The 17,620-nt window shown below is 37.2% G+C and overlaps 1 protein-coding gene across 1 annotated transcript in view; it reads right to left on the bottom strand.

Annotated features, from left to right (window-relative positions):
- Window positions 1-17,620, bottom strand: part of TFPI (tissue factor pathway inhibitor) — a 148,839-nt gene that overhangs the window by 49,366 nt on the left and 81,853 nt on the right. Inside the window, exon 5 of the mRNA XM_031554130.1 lies at window positions 1,792-1,906. The gene's annotated coding sequence lies outside the window, so the exon portion shown is untranslated. The remainder of the gene's footprint in view (window positions 1-1,791; window positions 1,907-17,620) is intronic.

The raw sequence follows: 17,620 nt of genomic DNA on the forward strand, positions 1-17,620 counted from the left end.
CCTTCAAGTCTCATCTATCTTCTGCTTATCTCTATCAGGAGGAAGTCCTACATGCCTGCGATCAGCAATACAACACATAAGTCACACTGCCTTATTCCAATACTTAATCTAAATATACGCTATATATAGTCATCAGCTGCTGGATCTAGTAATGGGTATCACATAGGGGCAAATAGTACTCAAAACATGACAGAACCACTGCATATTTACAAACAAAGTATGGTCATATAACAACGCATCATTTTTTCAAAGTTCAGATTAGTTTATGATGTTATAAATGGCATAGGACTGTAGAATCATTTGAATTTGAAGAGAATTTTAAATGTTATCTAGACCAACTCCCCTGCAGCATACAGGGACATCTGCAGGTAGATCAGGTTGCAAAGAGACCCATCCAGCCTTACCTTGAGTGTCTCTTACAACACAACTGGACCTCTCTGGGCTTCTTCCAGGGCTTCGCTACACTTATTATAAAAAATTTCTTTTCTTATTTCCAATCTCAATCTCACCTCCTCTCTCTCTCACCTCACAAGGTTAGAGTCTGTCCCCTTTAGATACTGAAAGGCTTCTATCAGGTCTCCTCACAGCCTTCTTTTCTCCAAGCTGAACAGCCCCAACTCTCTAAGCCTGTCCTCATAGGAGAGGGGTACCATCAGTTCGATCATCTCTGTAGCCCTCATCCGGACATGCTCCAACAGGCTTATGTCTCTCCTGCACTGAGAACTCCACATCTAAAGGCAGTACTCCAGGTGAAGTCTCTCCAGTGCAGAATAGAGGGGCAGGATCACTTCTCTTGACTCACTGGCAATGCTTTTTTGATGCAGCTGAGAATACAGCTAGCTTTCTGGGCTGTGAGGGCACACTGATGACTCATGTCTATCTTACCATCCACCAGCACCATGTATCAAGGGATATACACAAAGGCCAGAGATTTTGGGGTTGAAAGCTCACCACTTAGGTTGAGGAACACCAAAGCAGCTTTAAGAAAAATCATGTCTAGTTTTCAGAATATGAGATTTGAAAATGATTTTTTTGCTAAGCTTAACTATTCTAGTAACTAGCTATAGAACAAAAGTGGTACTGTTCAATACAGAATTATTTTACCAAATAGAAACATTAGATACATTCATGCAGATTCCAAGTAGGAGGAGTTTACATTTGGTAATATGCTACTCTCAGAGTGAAGTTAGGAGCGTCTTCATAAACCGTTTTAGTAAAAAACAAGCCACAATACCTAAACTTGCAAAGCTTCAGCATTGCAGCTGATGAAAACTCCATCAAGTGTGACAGAAGCACAAGATCAGCCAGAAGAGACCCAGGAATGATCAGAAGCAATTGATACAGATTTCTTCTTATGATTTAACTATTTAACTCTGCCCAGAAGAATCCGCTGAAAATATAGCTGTAGTGTGCCCCTGTTAGTTGCAAGGGAGTTGGACAAGATGGCCTTCAGAGGTCTCTTCCGACTCTAAGGATTCTACGATTCTGCAAAATCTATAAAATATCATTATCAAATTCCATCATATCATTTGGCAGAAGCTTGTAGCTGTGTGAGCCTCAGAGCAGAGCTGTGTGACCTTTAGCATCCTTTGTCTCTTCTATTGCACTTATTTTCCAGGTGTGATATGCACACAGCAATCTGTGGTGCTGGGGCTCCTGTTTACACCCCCTTCCTTCAGACTCAAGAACACAAGTCACTTGCACAAGACACAACACAATCAAGACGTTTCTGTAATCACTTCGAGGTTACTCCCAATACTACCAGCATTTCAGACAGCTCTCATTTCTTACCTGAAGCCCACGCACAAGCGCTTCCTCAGCTTCCTTCTGCCCGCCAGCTGCTCCATTCTCTATATCACACCAGAACTTCTCCGCCACGTGCTGAGTGCTGGGCAGGGCTGCTCCTCTAGAGATGATCTGTAGAAGGGAGGATAAAAAAAAAAAAAAAAAAAAGTTTAGGCAACTTCAGATACACAGCCATATTATTGATTTTTCTACTTCCTTTGTAAAAGCGAGGCAATACACTGCGCTATTGGTAAATCCCTCATAACTCCTCCCTGCTCCTCCTGCACCACCATAACCCGAAAGGTGCACTGATCTTAAATAACTAGGACCTTTAAAGCTGAATTAAACACACAGGAAACGCACCAAAACCACAAAACAAACCTCGTTTCCAACAGCTAAAGACGAAATCTCCACCGAACGCACCTCACAGCCGTGTGGCACGACTGTTAGAAGCTCACCTTAGGGCGCGGAGCAGCGCGCACCTCCCGCCCCTCAGGGCGCAGCACGCGCACCAACGGCCGCTCGGCTACTCAGAGGCTGCTAAGTGAGCTCAGCTAAGCTCGTGCAGATACAAGGCCGCCCCTCCCGTCGAGCGCGGCGCTCGGCCGCTTCGTCCCCGCCGTGCAGGTGCTACGGGCGCCTCGCGCCATCCCCTCCGCCGCCATCAGCTCGTGCCGCACCTCGCAGGCGGCACTGCGGCACTCTGATAAACAAGTGAAGCGCTTGTTGCACAAGTATTCTGCTAAATGGGATTTCCTACGTATCTTCGAGCTCTAAAAACATCTCGTTATTTTCGTGTTTGCAGACAGCTTGGCTCCACAACATCGACAGCAGTCTGGTGGAATGCTACGATCATTTGTCATGCTCACAGCGCACAGTCATTGCCAGGTTCACAGGCCAGCTTTCTGCAAAAGCACAGCAGTGGGGGTAGCTGAGTACATACAGCTCAGTTGGACGACTTTCAACCAGTTCTTGAACTACGTATTTAGACTTCATTCAGCGCACTGCATTTCCTCCATTTCCATCACTGCCCCAGGCTTGATTCTTTCTCCTTTTTTGTACCCACCCAGAGTGAGCTCCAAACCCTTTGAAATGACATGGTGCAGACAAGTGTTGTCCACTCCATTCCTCACTGTCACCCTAGATATATCTCCCCCTTGTCCCATCTACAAATGAGATGACATTGATGGATTCCAAGTTCCACAGTGACAAGTAAGAATATTTTCCACTCGGAATAACTAAATATTTATTCTCACTATAGAAAGTTGATGAAGCCCAAACCGAACGTGGAGGATTCAGGTGAACCTATTTAATAACTCTCTGTTGGTGCTCAACTCCTCAGCAGCTAGAAAGAAAGAACCATTGTGACACGTGCATGGCTAGGAAGTAGGCATCCTTCCCAACCTGGTAGTTTTGCCCTCAGAACCATGTTAAGTTGCAACCTGCCATCATTGTAGTAGTTGACATCACTGCTAATGGGATAGAGTTAATTCCATGGTAGGCACAGAGTTTATCAAAGAAAACGAGTAAAACCAAACCCTTGGGTTGTGTCATGCAGTGCAGACAGATCCACTCATCAGTCCGTTCACCCAACTATAATTTCAGCTGTTCATTTCCTGAATTTGTTTCAATTGCTTAATATTTTCAGATACACAAACTTTCCAGCACAAAGCATGCTTGGAAAAGTCACAATGTAAAACATTGTATTAAACATAAAAAAATTAAGATCATAATTGTCTGTTAAAAACTTACAGTCCAGGATAATGTCACTTAAGAAGGACTGCATATAGTTTAAGTTTGCGTCACAAGCTTCTCATTTTACCTAAACCATACAAGTGAGCAAAAACAGCTTACTTCTATTTTTACATGTGGGGTCCAATGAGGCATTAGAGATTATGAACATGCATATGGAATTTATCTTTCACTTTGTTAGTGTTACCTAATGTATGTAACACAAGTTGCACAGGAACCATTGCTGCATGTTTCTAGACTACAAAGGTCACCTTAATGAACAGAAGATTTAAGACTCAAAATTAAGATCTCAAAATTAAGATCTCAAAATTATTGGTACTGCTAAAAGGCTTCTATTTTTCTTAGGGACTGGAGTGGATGATCCCCAGAAGTTCCTTCCAACCTCTACAGTTCTGTGATCCTGTACTTCTTCATAATGCTTAATCTTCAAAATGGCTGGGTATGCCAGAAAGCAGGTGAATGGAGATCATACATGGACAATTTATGAGAATCTGCTGTGACAGGGCAAAGGGGAACACTTTCAGACAAAAAGAGAGACTTAGACTGGATATAAGGAACAAGTTTTTTACAATAAATGTGGAGCAAGTTGCCCAGAGAGGTGGTGGATGTCCCATCCCTGGAGACATTGAAGGTCAGGCAGGATAGGGCTCTGAGCAACGGATGGAGCTGCAGGCGAGTTGGACTAGATGGCCTTTAAGAGTCCCTTCCAGCTCAGACAATTCTATGATTCTATGAAAAGTAAGGTCAGAGTACTAGAAGTTGAAAAAACATTTCATTGTAACCTCCTGGCTGTCTCAGTGAAGACCCAGCAGTCCTAACTTAAGTCACAGCAAGGACAAAATTATCATGATTGCAGTTCTGCCAAGTATAGTGTCTGAAAAAAAATCTCTCACATTTAAATAATCTAGTGAGTACTTCTTTTTATCTGCAAGTGAAAATCAAAGCAGAAGCATAATGTTCATTTTGATGAAAAAGTTGTACAAAGCTACAAGAAACCTACGTAAGATTTTTGTACTATGTATGAGGGCAACATATAGACTTAGGCAGATTGAGCAAGTGCCTGAGCAAACAACACTGAGGATTTTGAGTGGGAAGTCATGAGGTAGCTCAGATAGGACAGAAAGATTTGGCTGGGAAGCCTTGGTTTACTTCAGCAGGGACAGCAGGAGCATTTGGGCAGGAATCCCTTAGGCACTGCTGTACAGACAGCAGAATGTTCTGAGCAGGAGGTGCTTCTCCTGTATCTAGGCAGGAAATAGTGAGTTATCTGAAGATGGTAGGAGCAGTTAGGTGACAGCTAATACATAATTGATACAGAGTAGACAAATTCATTTACTGGTAAAAATTATGAAGCATTATGTGGGATCTAAGAAATTGTCTGGGTGAACAAGTAACATGGGATAAGTAGCCTTTGAAAGCAGAAAGATAAGAGTAGGTGCAAAAAACAGACAAGAATATTTAGTGGAAAGGGGAAAGAAGATACACGGTAGCATGAGGAGGAGATTGCCCTCAACAAGCAAGCATGAGAAGCAGGAAGCAGGATGAAGGCTTCAGCAGCAAATGCTGAAAGCTTCCTAAACTACTACTGGCTGTTCTAATCATAGCTGTGCTAAGTAAAATACGTAAATTAGAGCTGAACCAAGGGCCATACCTCATTATTGGAAACAGGAAAGGAGATGTAGCCTTAAGGAGAAGCCGTGCAGCATAAATAAAGCAAGGCAACCTGTGTGCCAGCGCTGTCGGCTGGTGTTTGGAGTAGGTGAGATGCGTTGGGTGGAAGCTACCAGAGGGGAAAGCGGGGGGCTTCCAAGGATGGAGCAGTGTGGACAGCTGTAAGACCGACAGAGGAATGCAGCCTAGGTTATGGCTGCTTTAGCCAGTGGGAAAGAAAGATCCTCTGTGAGGATGGAAGTTCCATCCAGTCATTAGCTCTAACATCGTTATGCCCCCCCTCCTACTAAGTGTTCTCAGCCCCAGAGCTCTGCTCTCAGCTTTGTATCTAGCCAGAAGACAACGTACTGTCCTGGGGACTCTACAGCTATCCCAAAGGGTGAGGGAATGGAAAGTACTGCAAAAGACGACAAATATATTAAAGGCAACAGTTGTACTATTCAGAAAAGATAAAATTCAAGCATTTGTGCAACTAATGCAGCAGTAAAAAGGACTCCCAATTTTTTTACTGTACTTTCTACTCACTCTTAACTCTAGCAATAACAGTAATCCTCTCTGCTCATGGACTCCACATTCCTCATAAGGAATAAATTCAGAGCTAGTACTTATTTACCATCATATGACACAGATATGACAGAAGTATATTACGGCATTCTTCATGAAGCCTGTGTTTCACATTAAACAGGAGCTCTCAGCCACGTAGTCTCCATAAATCAGATGCTGAAGAGCGTAATAAAAATCTATCAATTCTTATTATTGCCAGTATTAAATACTATATCATACCAGTAAAACCCCTAAAACTCCACATTTCTATTGTCCACTTGAAGTAGACATACGCCTACTTCAGTAGTGTAAAGGGCAGCTACCACAGTAACTTAGTTAGCCATGGCATAAGGCATTTTTCTACTGGCCTATTATTTACTGAAAATGACATCACTAATCTATATTTTTACAGCTAATTTAACCCTCCTGATCTGTTTGAATGAAATTTTCCCTGGTTCTTACACAATACAAAAAGGATTAGTAATCACCTCTGCAGAAGCTAGGGAATTACCAATCGTTTCTTTTCTCTGAATTGAGCTTATATTCTTAATATGTTCACTTCTGCTTGTTAGGATCTGGTGGGTATCTGGAGAGCTATAGAATGAATCCCAAAATGACCTTGGAACTGCAAAGCTGTGTATGCTAGCCTCCAGCATTTTAGCTGGAGCATAACAGGTTTTCTGTTTCCATTAGAAACATGACATACCACAGTGATAAACTGTTTAGAAAAGCAGTAAACTTAAGAAGCATCAAATATTACTTCCAAGCTGAAAATCCATGTAGTTTCATGGTAACAAAACATGCCTTCATGTTATTATCTTAGAAGAAGACTTCTGAGGAAATAGAAGTAAAAGATGACTGCTGTGCAACTCAGACTACCTCTAAAATTTAGGAGCTGCCTATTTGCTAATAAACTTCCAATAATGCCATTGAAAAGGCCCAGGATAAAAGACATTTTTAATCTATCTTTTTTCTAAGCGCAGAGCTCACCATCATGATTAGATTGGAGTGTTAAGGGAAATAAATATATTCAATGCCACTCTTTGTAAGCATTTCTCAATTCACAACACTGATGCTAAGTTGGCTTTGCCTTTTTTTTTCCCCCCCCCACTAGTTTTGATTGATTTCATATGAAGAATAATACAAATGGTATCTTTCAATCTCTCTTCTCAGCATGCCCGGCTATCACTGCTTTTACTCTGAGAATTTACTCTGTTAAAGAGACTGCACGTACCATCTGCATAGTTCACTGTGGGAAGCATGAGTTAATGTTATTACTAAATTACTTGGTACGTGCTATAGGAACAATGTCATCTAATTATCTGATAAATACAACCTGCAAGACGGAAGAGGCAAAACACTATTTTCATATTCTATTTTGAAATAGCAATGAAAATGATGTTATAAAACTGGTACACGAGCAATTTTAAGGGCCAAATCCTCTGTCTATGAAAAAGATGGAGAACGACATTATTTTCACAGTACTCTTCATTCTTGCAGAAATCATTTGACAGGAGGTACTGATAGCTATTCAGTCATTGTTATTTATGTTCTACTTAAACTATCTATACGAAGGAGTAAATTAAAATTACAGAATTATCGACTAAGTCATCCCTCCAGAATTTCATTTTTCATAGCACAAGCTCTTGAGATAAATGGTTACTAAATTCATATATTATTCTTTTTTTTTTCCATCAAAAATATGTTTTGTTTTTTTTTAATTGATTATTAGTTAATGCTCAGATGGAATGAGGTCACTTTCCAAAGCTTAGCCCCATCAGATGACTCATCTTTACTGTTATTATCATCTCCCACACAGTTGTACAAATCTTTTACCTGAAGAAGGTCAAGCAAGTGAATATTAGAGCTACTTCATACTACATACCCCATGTAAATATATAGGATATATACATACTAAGGAAACCATCTTAGACTACTTTTTGTATGCCTTATCAAAAGTAATAAAATTAACTTTTATGTATTCAGTTACATCTTGTTTCCTGAGATATCAAGTAAATTGAGGTGAGTGCAACTAAAAATGAAGTCCACATATATACATGTTTTTTTCTTTTTTAACAAAAGTGATCTACTGATCATCCAACATAGCCTATAGCAATGTAGTCATCTTTTTGCTCTGTTGCCTATTGAAAAATTTTTTAAAGATATTTCTTTGTTCCAAGCAAGATTTTCGAAACAAACTGGAACTAAGAGCAAATGATGATAACACAGCTTCAGAACATTTACATAACTTGGTTTGTGTGGCAGTATACTAACCAGAAAAGTGTATTTTGTTTTTTAATTAAAAATTGAATTATAGTTTAGTTTAGATAGTACATAGCTTCTGAATAATTTTTCACATGCCACAATGCTGGTATAACATCAAACAACTAACATTGTGACATTATAGAAAAATGTACTACAGTGAGTATAAATCAATATGGCTTTGAATTCATACATTGGAAAAGGTGCTCATATGAAAAAAAAAAAACAAAAAACATTATTGAAAGTGATAATCAGTTACTGATAGGTATTCCAAAGGAAGCAAATAATTTCTAACTAGGTCAAATGGCTAGCTCAATTTTGCACACAACAGCTTATCTTGTATAAAATCAGATTCTGCCTGTACTGCAGTGTATGTTTTATCTATTTTATCCCTGAATTTACAAGAGGTATCACTGTTGCTGAAATTATGCCTTTTGTCAGAGGATTTATGTTAGCATTTAGAAGGCAAACATTCTGGCTTTAATAGTACTGCAAGTCGGGGTTGGACTGATGATCTCTTGATGTCTCTTCCAACCTCTTCAACTCTGTGACTTAGAAAAGAGATATCTTTTGTACTTTGAACAGAACCTAGAGAAAACTCTCATTTTCCATGAGATACTACAATACAACAATCTTCTTTAGCATCACCTAATGCTCAGTGATAGTTAATTGAAAGATCCCCTTTGTCCAATCGAAGGCCGCTATCATTTCATTTAAAATAACAGCAAAGAAAAATCACTTCCCCCCCTCCCTTTCTCTTTCAAGATGACAGACAATCTAGTATGTAAATTACTACTGTACTAAGGATGACCTCACAAGACTTATTAACTGAAATTGTAACTATTTTGCATAGGATTCTAGATATTACAGAGTTAAAGCAATCAAATGAAACAAAACAACTACAACAAGCAATACTAACATGGTCATGGGACAAATTTCCTTGCTATTCTTTCTTATTTCATTCTTGGGACTCAAGTGCAGTTCTATCAGCAATAAATAAGCAATGAATATCAGTTAAAGTTACCCAAAGAAACCTTTGCAAACAAATGTCATATGACATACAGGAGGATGCTAAGAATTTCTCTAAAACACCATCTTGTCCAATGAACACCTAGAAGCTATCAGTTACACTGGTCTCAAACCAAAGTACAGTGCTGCCTCCTCTCCACCTCCCCTTCTACCACCACTACAGGAGCCCGCTTCTGTGATTATACTCTACTTAAATACTTCTCTCTAAGGCACATTGTTAGGGTTTTGTCACTTATTTAGATTTTTGCCATAATACAATATTATAACTTCAGAAACACACAGGGACACTTTTACAAAGCAGTTAATTACCAAAGGAAGTTAGATGTAAACAAGAAATAGAAGCATCCAGGATAGCATTTAGCTTTTGTACTTTACAACCTGTGTTACTAAAAGAACCTCTGAAAGTGAAACCAACTAGAAACTGTTAAAGCTTACTATCATTCCATCATCTTTCAAGAGAAAAAATAAAAAGAGAAGTGAGGGATTATACAGTATTCATTTGAATAAAAAAGTTCTCAAATTTCATCTGAGAGATCAGGATTTCTCTAACGTTTTGATCTTTGTTGAGATCTCAGCTAGGCAAAACACTTCTAACAGTGTCAGGCTTCTTGCTTACCGCTCCATTCCTGGTCATCTCATTCCTGCAATTGGTTTCTGGTTCCAGTCAGAATATATTTAGAAATTGTATCAGCAAGAAAATTACACTCCACCCTTTTTCTATGTATCAGTGTTAGTGTTCATTAAGAGAAAAAATGTGGAGCCCTGCTGTGTGGGGTTGCGAAGGGGCTGCTAAAGGAAATAAATTTATTATTGTCTGGCCTTCAGTATAAGATTTGATTTCAAAAATGTTGAGTAATACTGTATTTTTACACCCCTTTCACTAGAGACTTGGGCTGGAAACACCGCAGCCAGACGTCCTCAGGGGTATACTGCATAGGAATCATTAAATATTCATACATTTATATATCTCTGTATTTCCAATTACAGTATAATATGTATAACACATACAGTTTAATAATCAGTTTATCATTTATCAGGAGGTGAGTCTGCTTTTCAGAGTTGTTTGTGCATCTGAAACAGACTTCGAAAACATCTTCTTTCAAAATACACAGTATTAGGAAAGATTTTTCCCAAATAGTCTCTCAGATCATAGTTCCTACAGACTTTTTATACATCATCTATGCAGAAAAGATAAAATTTTCTCCCACATAATTTACTTCTTTGTCACTCTGACAACATTAATAGATCAAGCATACAGTAGGAAACATAAAAGCAGCACAATCATGCAAAATCATTCTGATTTGTTTGTAATATCCCACATCAACAGTTTCAGCTAAGTCTAATGTACAGTTAAATCACATCTCCTTTCTTTGAGAGGAATTTGTCAATGTCTCCTGACATCCAATTTGCACCTGAAGAAGAAAAGGGTAAGAAACACCTTCTCAAGGAAAACATTCTAAATTCATATTTTCAATATTTGCTTTATAATATCTCACACACAAATTGCCAGTTCCTTTCAATTCTACCCAAAGCTGCAAATGGCACATTGGGTGCTCAGACCTCCTTGAATTAGAGATAGCATCTACTTTACTATTAAAATTCTCCATCATTTGAAGCCTGGTACTTTTTATAACAATAAAATCCCAAAGTGTTGTTTAGACCATCAAAGACACCATAATCACAAGACGGGGTGATTTAATGGATCATTATAGAGTGAAACTACAGTAATACTGTATTTTTACACCCCTTTCACTAGAGACTTGGGCTGGAAACACCGCAGCCAGACGTCCTCAGGGGTATACTGCATAGGAATTGAATCTCCAGCTGCAGCCAGCTAAGGGGTTGTTATTAGGTTTCACATTCTGAAAACATCCCTTTCTAGTATTGAGGTATTGTAAAGCCCCAAACAGCAAACTACCTGACTACAGACTGTTGGATAGACAAGATCATATCCTAGAACAGCTAAAACACTTATCATTTACTGTTCTTACTACTTCTGCTGCAATAGTCAAACTCAAAGAATAAACGATCTAGGCTTGCCAGTCCATGAGATTTATGCTGAGGACTTATGTTTCCACCATGAAACTGATCAATAAAACAGGAGAAGAATGTATTAAATCAATATTAAGTTAAGATCAATTAGAGAGTTTCTGGTTTCAAATGAAGACCTTCTCTACTGACAACACATTAAATGCTAAATACCTAAATGCAAAAGTGCTGTCTCAAATAGTTATTTTTTATATTTACAATACATTACACCTTAGTTACTGTAACAATTTTCTTCACAATATTATGGTTTTAAATTATATTTTTTTACTATTTTGAATGTGTAGATTTTATTACAAAATCCAACCTTTAAAGTAAAACAAAAACACAACAAACAAAAAATCACCCCGCTGAATTAGCCCAGAATTTAGCCCTACAGAATACTAAAAGGTATATATGTGGTATACATCTAACTTTCTGTCTGCCAGTCAGTCTACAAATCCCTGTGGTAGTTGCTTGCCGTGTAACCAATTAAATAACTGGGGGGAGGGAGAAAGTAGAATAAAAAAGTCAATGAAACAGAAAAAAATAAAACCACGTGAGAGCCCACAGACTGAAAGAAACCTCAGTTTTCTTTTTAAATCTTTGGAGTATTTCCAGGACCATGGAACAGAACCATTCTCGGGTTTTACTTCCTACCACAAATTTTCCAGGAAGAATGTTCTGTGAGCCATAATCACAAACAAATCTTTAGCAGACACGAACTGTAACAGCTCCCTTCACAACATAACTTTATTTGGAAAACTAACAAGAGTCAAGTGGAAAAAAACTGAGTTTCCTTGCATTTCTTCTACAGCTTGACCTTCAGTTAGCTTGTAAAAGGGCCAAGACAAAGCAGTCCACAATACCATATGCTACTTTTACTCTTGTGTTTATAATTAAGCTACTCTCTTATAAGCCCCCAAAAGATTTTTGATTGTTACACCTCTGTGCTTGTGTCTGAAAGGGATATTCCTTTTTTAGATTCTTCTGTATTTTTTTCATCCCTTTTCTATGCCTATTGCAGTATCTTAATGAAATCATTGTTATCTAGGGACCTTAACTAAAGACATTTACAGCTCATGTTCTGATGACTACCTCACTAATAGTCCAGTGTCCTTCACAGAACAGATTACATTCTAATAATCTTTCCAGAGGCCAGAAACATAAACCAGATCATTATGAGTAAATTCAAATCAATGTCCAATGACTTCCTAATTTTCATTTCACGCTTAATAGCATTCATGTCTGCATTTGGCACCAGTACTATTGAAATTTTCTATCAGATATTATTAGGAAGTTTTTTTCATCTTTCTAAAGCCACGTTTAATCAAGCATGAACACAAACCACAGTTCCTTGGTGAAATAACTGGAAGTTAGAACTCCATTTAAATATTACTGGTCTAAAATTTCTTTTGGATTTACACAGAATGAATACAGAACAAAGTGTGATAAACTTCATTCCAAAAATGCTTTCAAATTTTATTTTCTTGACAGATTGTACTGAGGACCCATACAATCTGCATTTATTGCTTACATAGGTAAGCAAGCTTGGACCATATGAAGATATTCAACCTCAAGGTTCTGATAACCTACTAAAAAGAGTTCTCGGAACTAGTGTCTGAGGAAGAGTTTAACACAGTTCTATACAACAAGTTATTTTTTTGTCTGATAAGATGGGAAGTAAAATTTCCCTCTTCCTTAAAGCATTTTCATGATAAAAGATTGCCATACTCCTTAAACAAGTGAGTCTATGCTCTTTAAAATAATACAGTCTTATTTTGGTGTCATTCAAATTTTAAAATATGTCAAATTACTTATTCCTTGATTTTGGTTTATTGACTCGTGATAGACTAAAAAATTCGCATTTCTCATGTACACTTTAAACATACACCGCCAAGTCAAACCAAACCCTCATGTGAATGACTTCAACTCTCACACGAGTAAATTTACTGTCAAATTCTTTAAGATAAATCTCTCAGAATCCTGTTGTATGTACCAGGTCACATGCAGAAATGGCTCTCACAATATGTCACAGTTTTCCTTAAGACTATTTGGAGAGACAAGGTAAAACATACAGATGGTTCTCAACATTAAATCTTTAAAAACGAGCAAGTCATGCCAATCACATAAATCTCTTCCTTCAGCATTTCTTTCTATTTGCATGCTCTGATAAAATCAGCGCCCTCCATCAGCCAGAAAAGGGAAATCAGACTCATACAATTTCAAACCTCTATTTTAAAATAAACTATCTTCATTTTTACTTAATTTACATCACGTTTCAGTGTCATAATCCTAATGCCACTCCTATCTGGCAGAAAACACATACAGTTATCTCCTTTAAAATAAAAACAAAACTTAGAAATGAAAATCGATTTTGTAGACACTTATCTTTGAATAAAATTGTAAGATTTTCAACTGATAAGAAAAAAAAGCGGTTCTTATGGAAGTTCTGGCTCACTGGTATTATTTGAAGAGGATTCTGTGAAAACCGATTCAACATACTAGATAATCCTATCAGCCCAATCTGAAACTTAAACTAAATTACCCAAATTAAGAGGTTGGAATCAAGAACTCAGGAGTGGATAAAAGTGGTGCTCTCAGCTGGAGAACGTACTGTTTTGAATGCTCAGTTGACTTATGCTGTTCTAAGGTAAACAGGTTGGAGATGCCTTCTGGAACTGCATTGAAATCTAGTGATTATTTAAGCTAACCTCTACTCCTCACATTCCTTTAACTATCTCTTACTCTGTAGCATATTTCCCCAAGTAAATTCTCAAACGGTGTAGTGTAATTTCTTTTCATTAATTCTATCCTTACTCTTCCAAGTAAAACTTCAGTTATTCAGTGGTAGTCTGCCACTTCTCCATTGCAGACTCACCCAACTAAGGAAGGTAGCTTAGATCTCAGGCTCCATCAGAATTTCACATTCATGAACAGAAAAATCACAGCCTTTATTTAAGTTCTGTTCAATCTAGAAATGATGTTATCCTAACAAGACAAAATCATTATTTAGCATGCAACCATACTCGAATAGGCTGTTCACACAAATTTAATTAGTGCTTACAAGCATAACTTGGATCATGTTGGTTTATTATTGTACTCTTGTCTGCATTTTTTCCTGTTTAAACACACATTACATTGCTACATGTTCAACTGACACTTCAGTATATTAAATTTACACTTACGCTCTGCATAAATATTTCACTCACAGTTGTACATTTGAAGTTTTTTCAGGTTTTATTCCCTTTTCCTTTCTAGATTTGTGTTATAACCACTCATACGTTATGGGGAAGAAGAGGCCTTCTGTTTTTTAATCTTTCCTCCATGCTATGCAATCTTTTTTGCTGTTTGAAATCTTTGAAATAAACCATTTGCTTGACAAAAATGCATAACTCCTAAACACTTATCTGAAAAATAATTCAGCAAGAACTGCTTCATAGATTCATACAAGCTCCTCATAATTTAGCTGAATGGCAGGTGTACACAAGAAGACAATTTACATGAATATTATTTGACATTTTTCTCCCTCTATAAGTCCTTTTAGTTCTGAATAAATGGCATAACATTTAACTTTGATAAAATGTTATTATTTCATTTTGAACCTAGCATAGGCTAAGTATTTATCATTATTTTCAGATGAACATATACAGTCACAAATATCTTAAAACCTGTTGTTTAAGTATTTCTGTATTATTTGTAATAGCAATATCCAGGAGAAAAAAATCTCATAAAGGAACAATACATTTGAAGCAATAGGAAACAAATGGTGTAAAAATAAGTAGAACCAATTTTAATAGATTTATCTTTTCAAGATACTGCCACTTATTTTGATAGACAGTGAAGTGCTCCTCTTGAACTGAAGTGTCTTGGAACATGGTACGTTGGTTTCTTATACTGAACAGGAGTTCTTCTCCACAGTTACAAGTAAAGAGGCTTCCCAGTGAATTATGAGGCTGAAGCACAACAGTGAGAGCTCAAGTTTTCCATTAGGGAGATTTGAATCAAGCCATGTATCCACAAAAGATTTACTTAAGTGTAAACAGTTTTGAAATAACTTGTTATGCACTGAAATCTTCTCTTCTGGAAGATTTTTTGTAATAAACTGCCTTTCACACCTCCAGAGCATGAAAACTCCCTGCATCCTGTAGAAAAATTGCCATCCCAAAGTAAGCCACTTTCAGGAGTTTTCAATGCTGGTTTACTTCCACAAGCTGAGGAACCAGATGACAGATCTACTTATTAATAAAAGTCTCAATTCTTTGCTACTTACTACTCTAGGTTTAGTACTGATAGACCAATACTACCAATTAGTAACAAAATAGGCAAGGCATGAGTGCTGCTTCACAGTCTGCAAGCTACCTTAACATAATGCTGCTAAAAAATTAACTAGTCTTTTCATTAATTATAAGACACATCCACAGCATGACTCTTCTTTTAAACTACCATGACAATACAATGAGATGTTGTTCAAGACAAATAACAGCCTAAACCTGAATTTTTAATAACCTATTGTGAGAGTACTGCAGCAGGGGACATAAACTGTGATTCTGTGGACAGATTTGCCATATGGTAAGCTTTTAGTGTCAGCATTAACTCCCAGAAACCAACATTTCTCTTTCTGAGTCTGAAAAAAACAGCAAAACCTATTTGTTTTCAGAGGGGAAAGCCAACATCAACTGATGACAGATATGATCTCATACCATAACTGGAGATTATCTACACTAATATAAAATATTTTCTGAGGAAACTATCCTTGCTGGTAAGTTCTTACGTGAGTATTAGATACATACAGATGCTTTCAAGCAGTAGCAGAACACTTCAATACTATAGGCTTCAGTGCTTTTGCTCTGCTTCCAAAGTTACCGATCCATTACTTTCTCTTACCTAACTAACAAAACAGCTTCTCAGTAGCTGCTCTGCAGAGGACTCCCAAGGCTCTTTCTCACTTCCTACTGCTAGGGTATATTCTGCAAGGCCAGAAGTGAAGACATATTCAGTAGTCCCCTATCATGTCGCAAGTATCAAATCACAGAACAGTATCAATTATATCTACTCACATTGTGGAAAGCACCAGTATCCCAGCATGAAGTGATAGGTAACTTGGATATCTCACAACAACAGTAAATTTATATTATGTGCCCTCTGCAAACATCTGAGTATGAAACAAGAGAACTGTACCTGGAATCGAACTGAGCAGAGCAAGATGCCACTGAGACTTTTTGGCCATAAAAGAAATTGAAGTGCTTCTGTGAAAACCTACCCCTGTCATCCCAAAGAGTTACGTAGAAAATTTCTCTTGACTCCAGTGGAGTTTTAATCAACTCTTGAGAACATCACTGAATCATTATTTTCTTTCGTCTACACATACATTTTTTGTAGAGTCCATCTCTCCTACATAATATTCTTAAACATATCTGCCACTGAACACGATGTGCAAAACATGAAGCATTTTTCTTTAAGCCTTGAAGTGATTAACTATGCAATTTTCTTTATACCCGAGTAGAATATACCAAATTATCTTCGCTATTTTCAAGACATGGGGCAATATGGCACAATCACCCTAAGAGTACTTCCCCCCCTAAAGTATCTACTTCAGATACTGAAGGAAAATTATTAGTCAAGATATCTAACTTTCTCAAAAACAATTAAAGTCAGCAGTTCCAATGGGGAAGAGTCACAGAAAGACTGACAGACTCAAAGAAAATAGAGCGAAGGACGGAGAAACTATTAAACTGTGTATCAGAGAGATTATTTTATATGGAGGACAAAAAGCAAGACAATGAAAACTTCCCAATACAGTCAGTATACAGCAGACACCATTAAACAGCTCATAGATTCATGGCTTTTAGTTTATCTATATAATATTTATATATAATATAAATATTTATATAAATATAAATATTTATATATAATATATCTATATATATTTATATATATATTGAACACTAGAGATTTCATTCATATGATTTTTGAAACATTTTGCGTGCATGATCAACACAAAGAGGAACATAATGAAAAAAAAAGATTGTCTTTGCAACTATATTTCCTTTAGAAAAAAAAAAAAAAAACCCACAAACAGAACTTGAAGAAAAAATCCTGAAAAAGAATATATATATAGGTCATGCTTTCCTGAATCTTACAGAGACTAACAAATTTTTCAGTACTTTTTCCTTAACTGGAGTACTTAAATGTACTTCATTAAGTTTTAATTCCAGTGCAGACTAACACACACAGATATTATCTATTTTCATGAGTCTGCCAGACTAGAATGTTAAGTTTCTCAAAAAAAGTCAGTTTAGTGATATTTCCATCTTGACCACAGACCGAGACAGAAAGAATTATACTAAACTGAATATCTCAGAAATTTGAATGAGTTTCAATTTGGCTGGAGAGAATAAAACAAAAATAAGTGGTCCAGTTACGAGGGGATCTTATTTTACAAGAAATGTTTCAGGCATCTTTATTCATTCCAACATTTCTTTTATATAACACATCTGTCTTATTAATGCAAAGTCAGACCTGGAAATGCCTGGAGATGCTGGAAATGAAT

The sequence above is a fragment of the Meleagris gallopavo genome, chromosome 7 (genome assembly GCF_000146605.3).
Source record: "Meleagris gallopavo isolate NT-WF06-2002-E0010 breed Aviagen turkey brand Nicholas breeding stock chromosome 7, Turkey_5.1, whole genome shotgun sequence".
Classification (NCBI taxonomy): domain Eukaryota; kingdom Metazoa; phylum Chordata; class Aves; order Galliformes; family Phasianidae; genus Meleagris; species Meleagris gallopavo.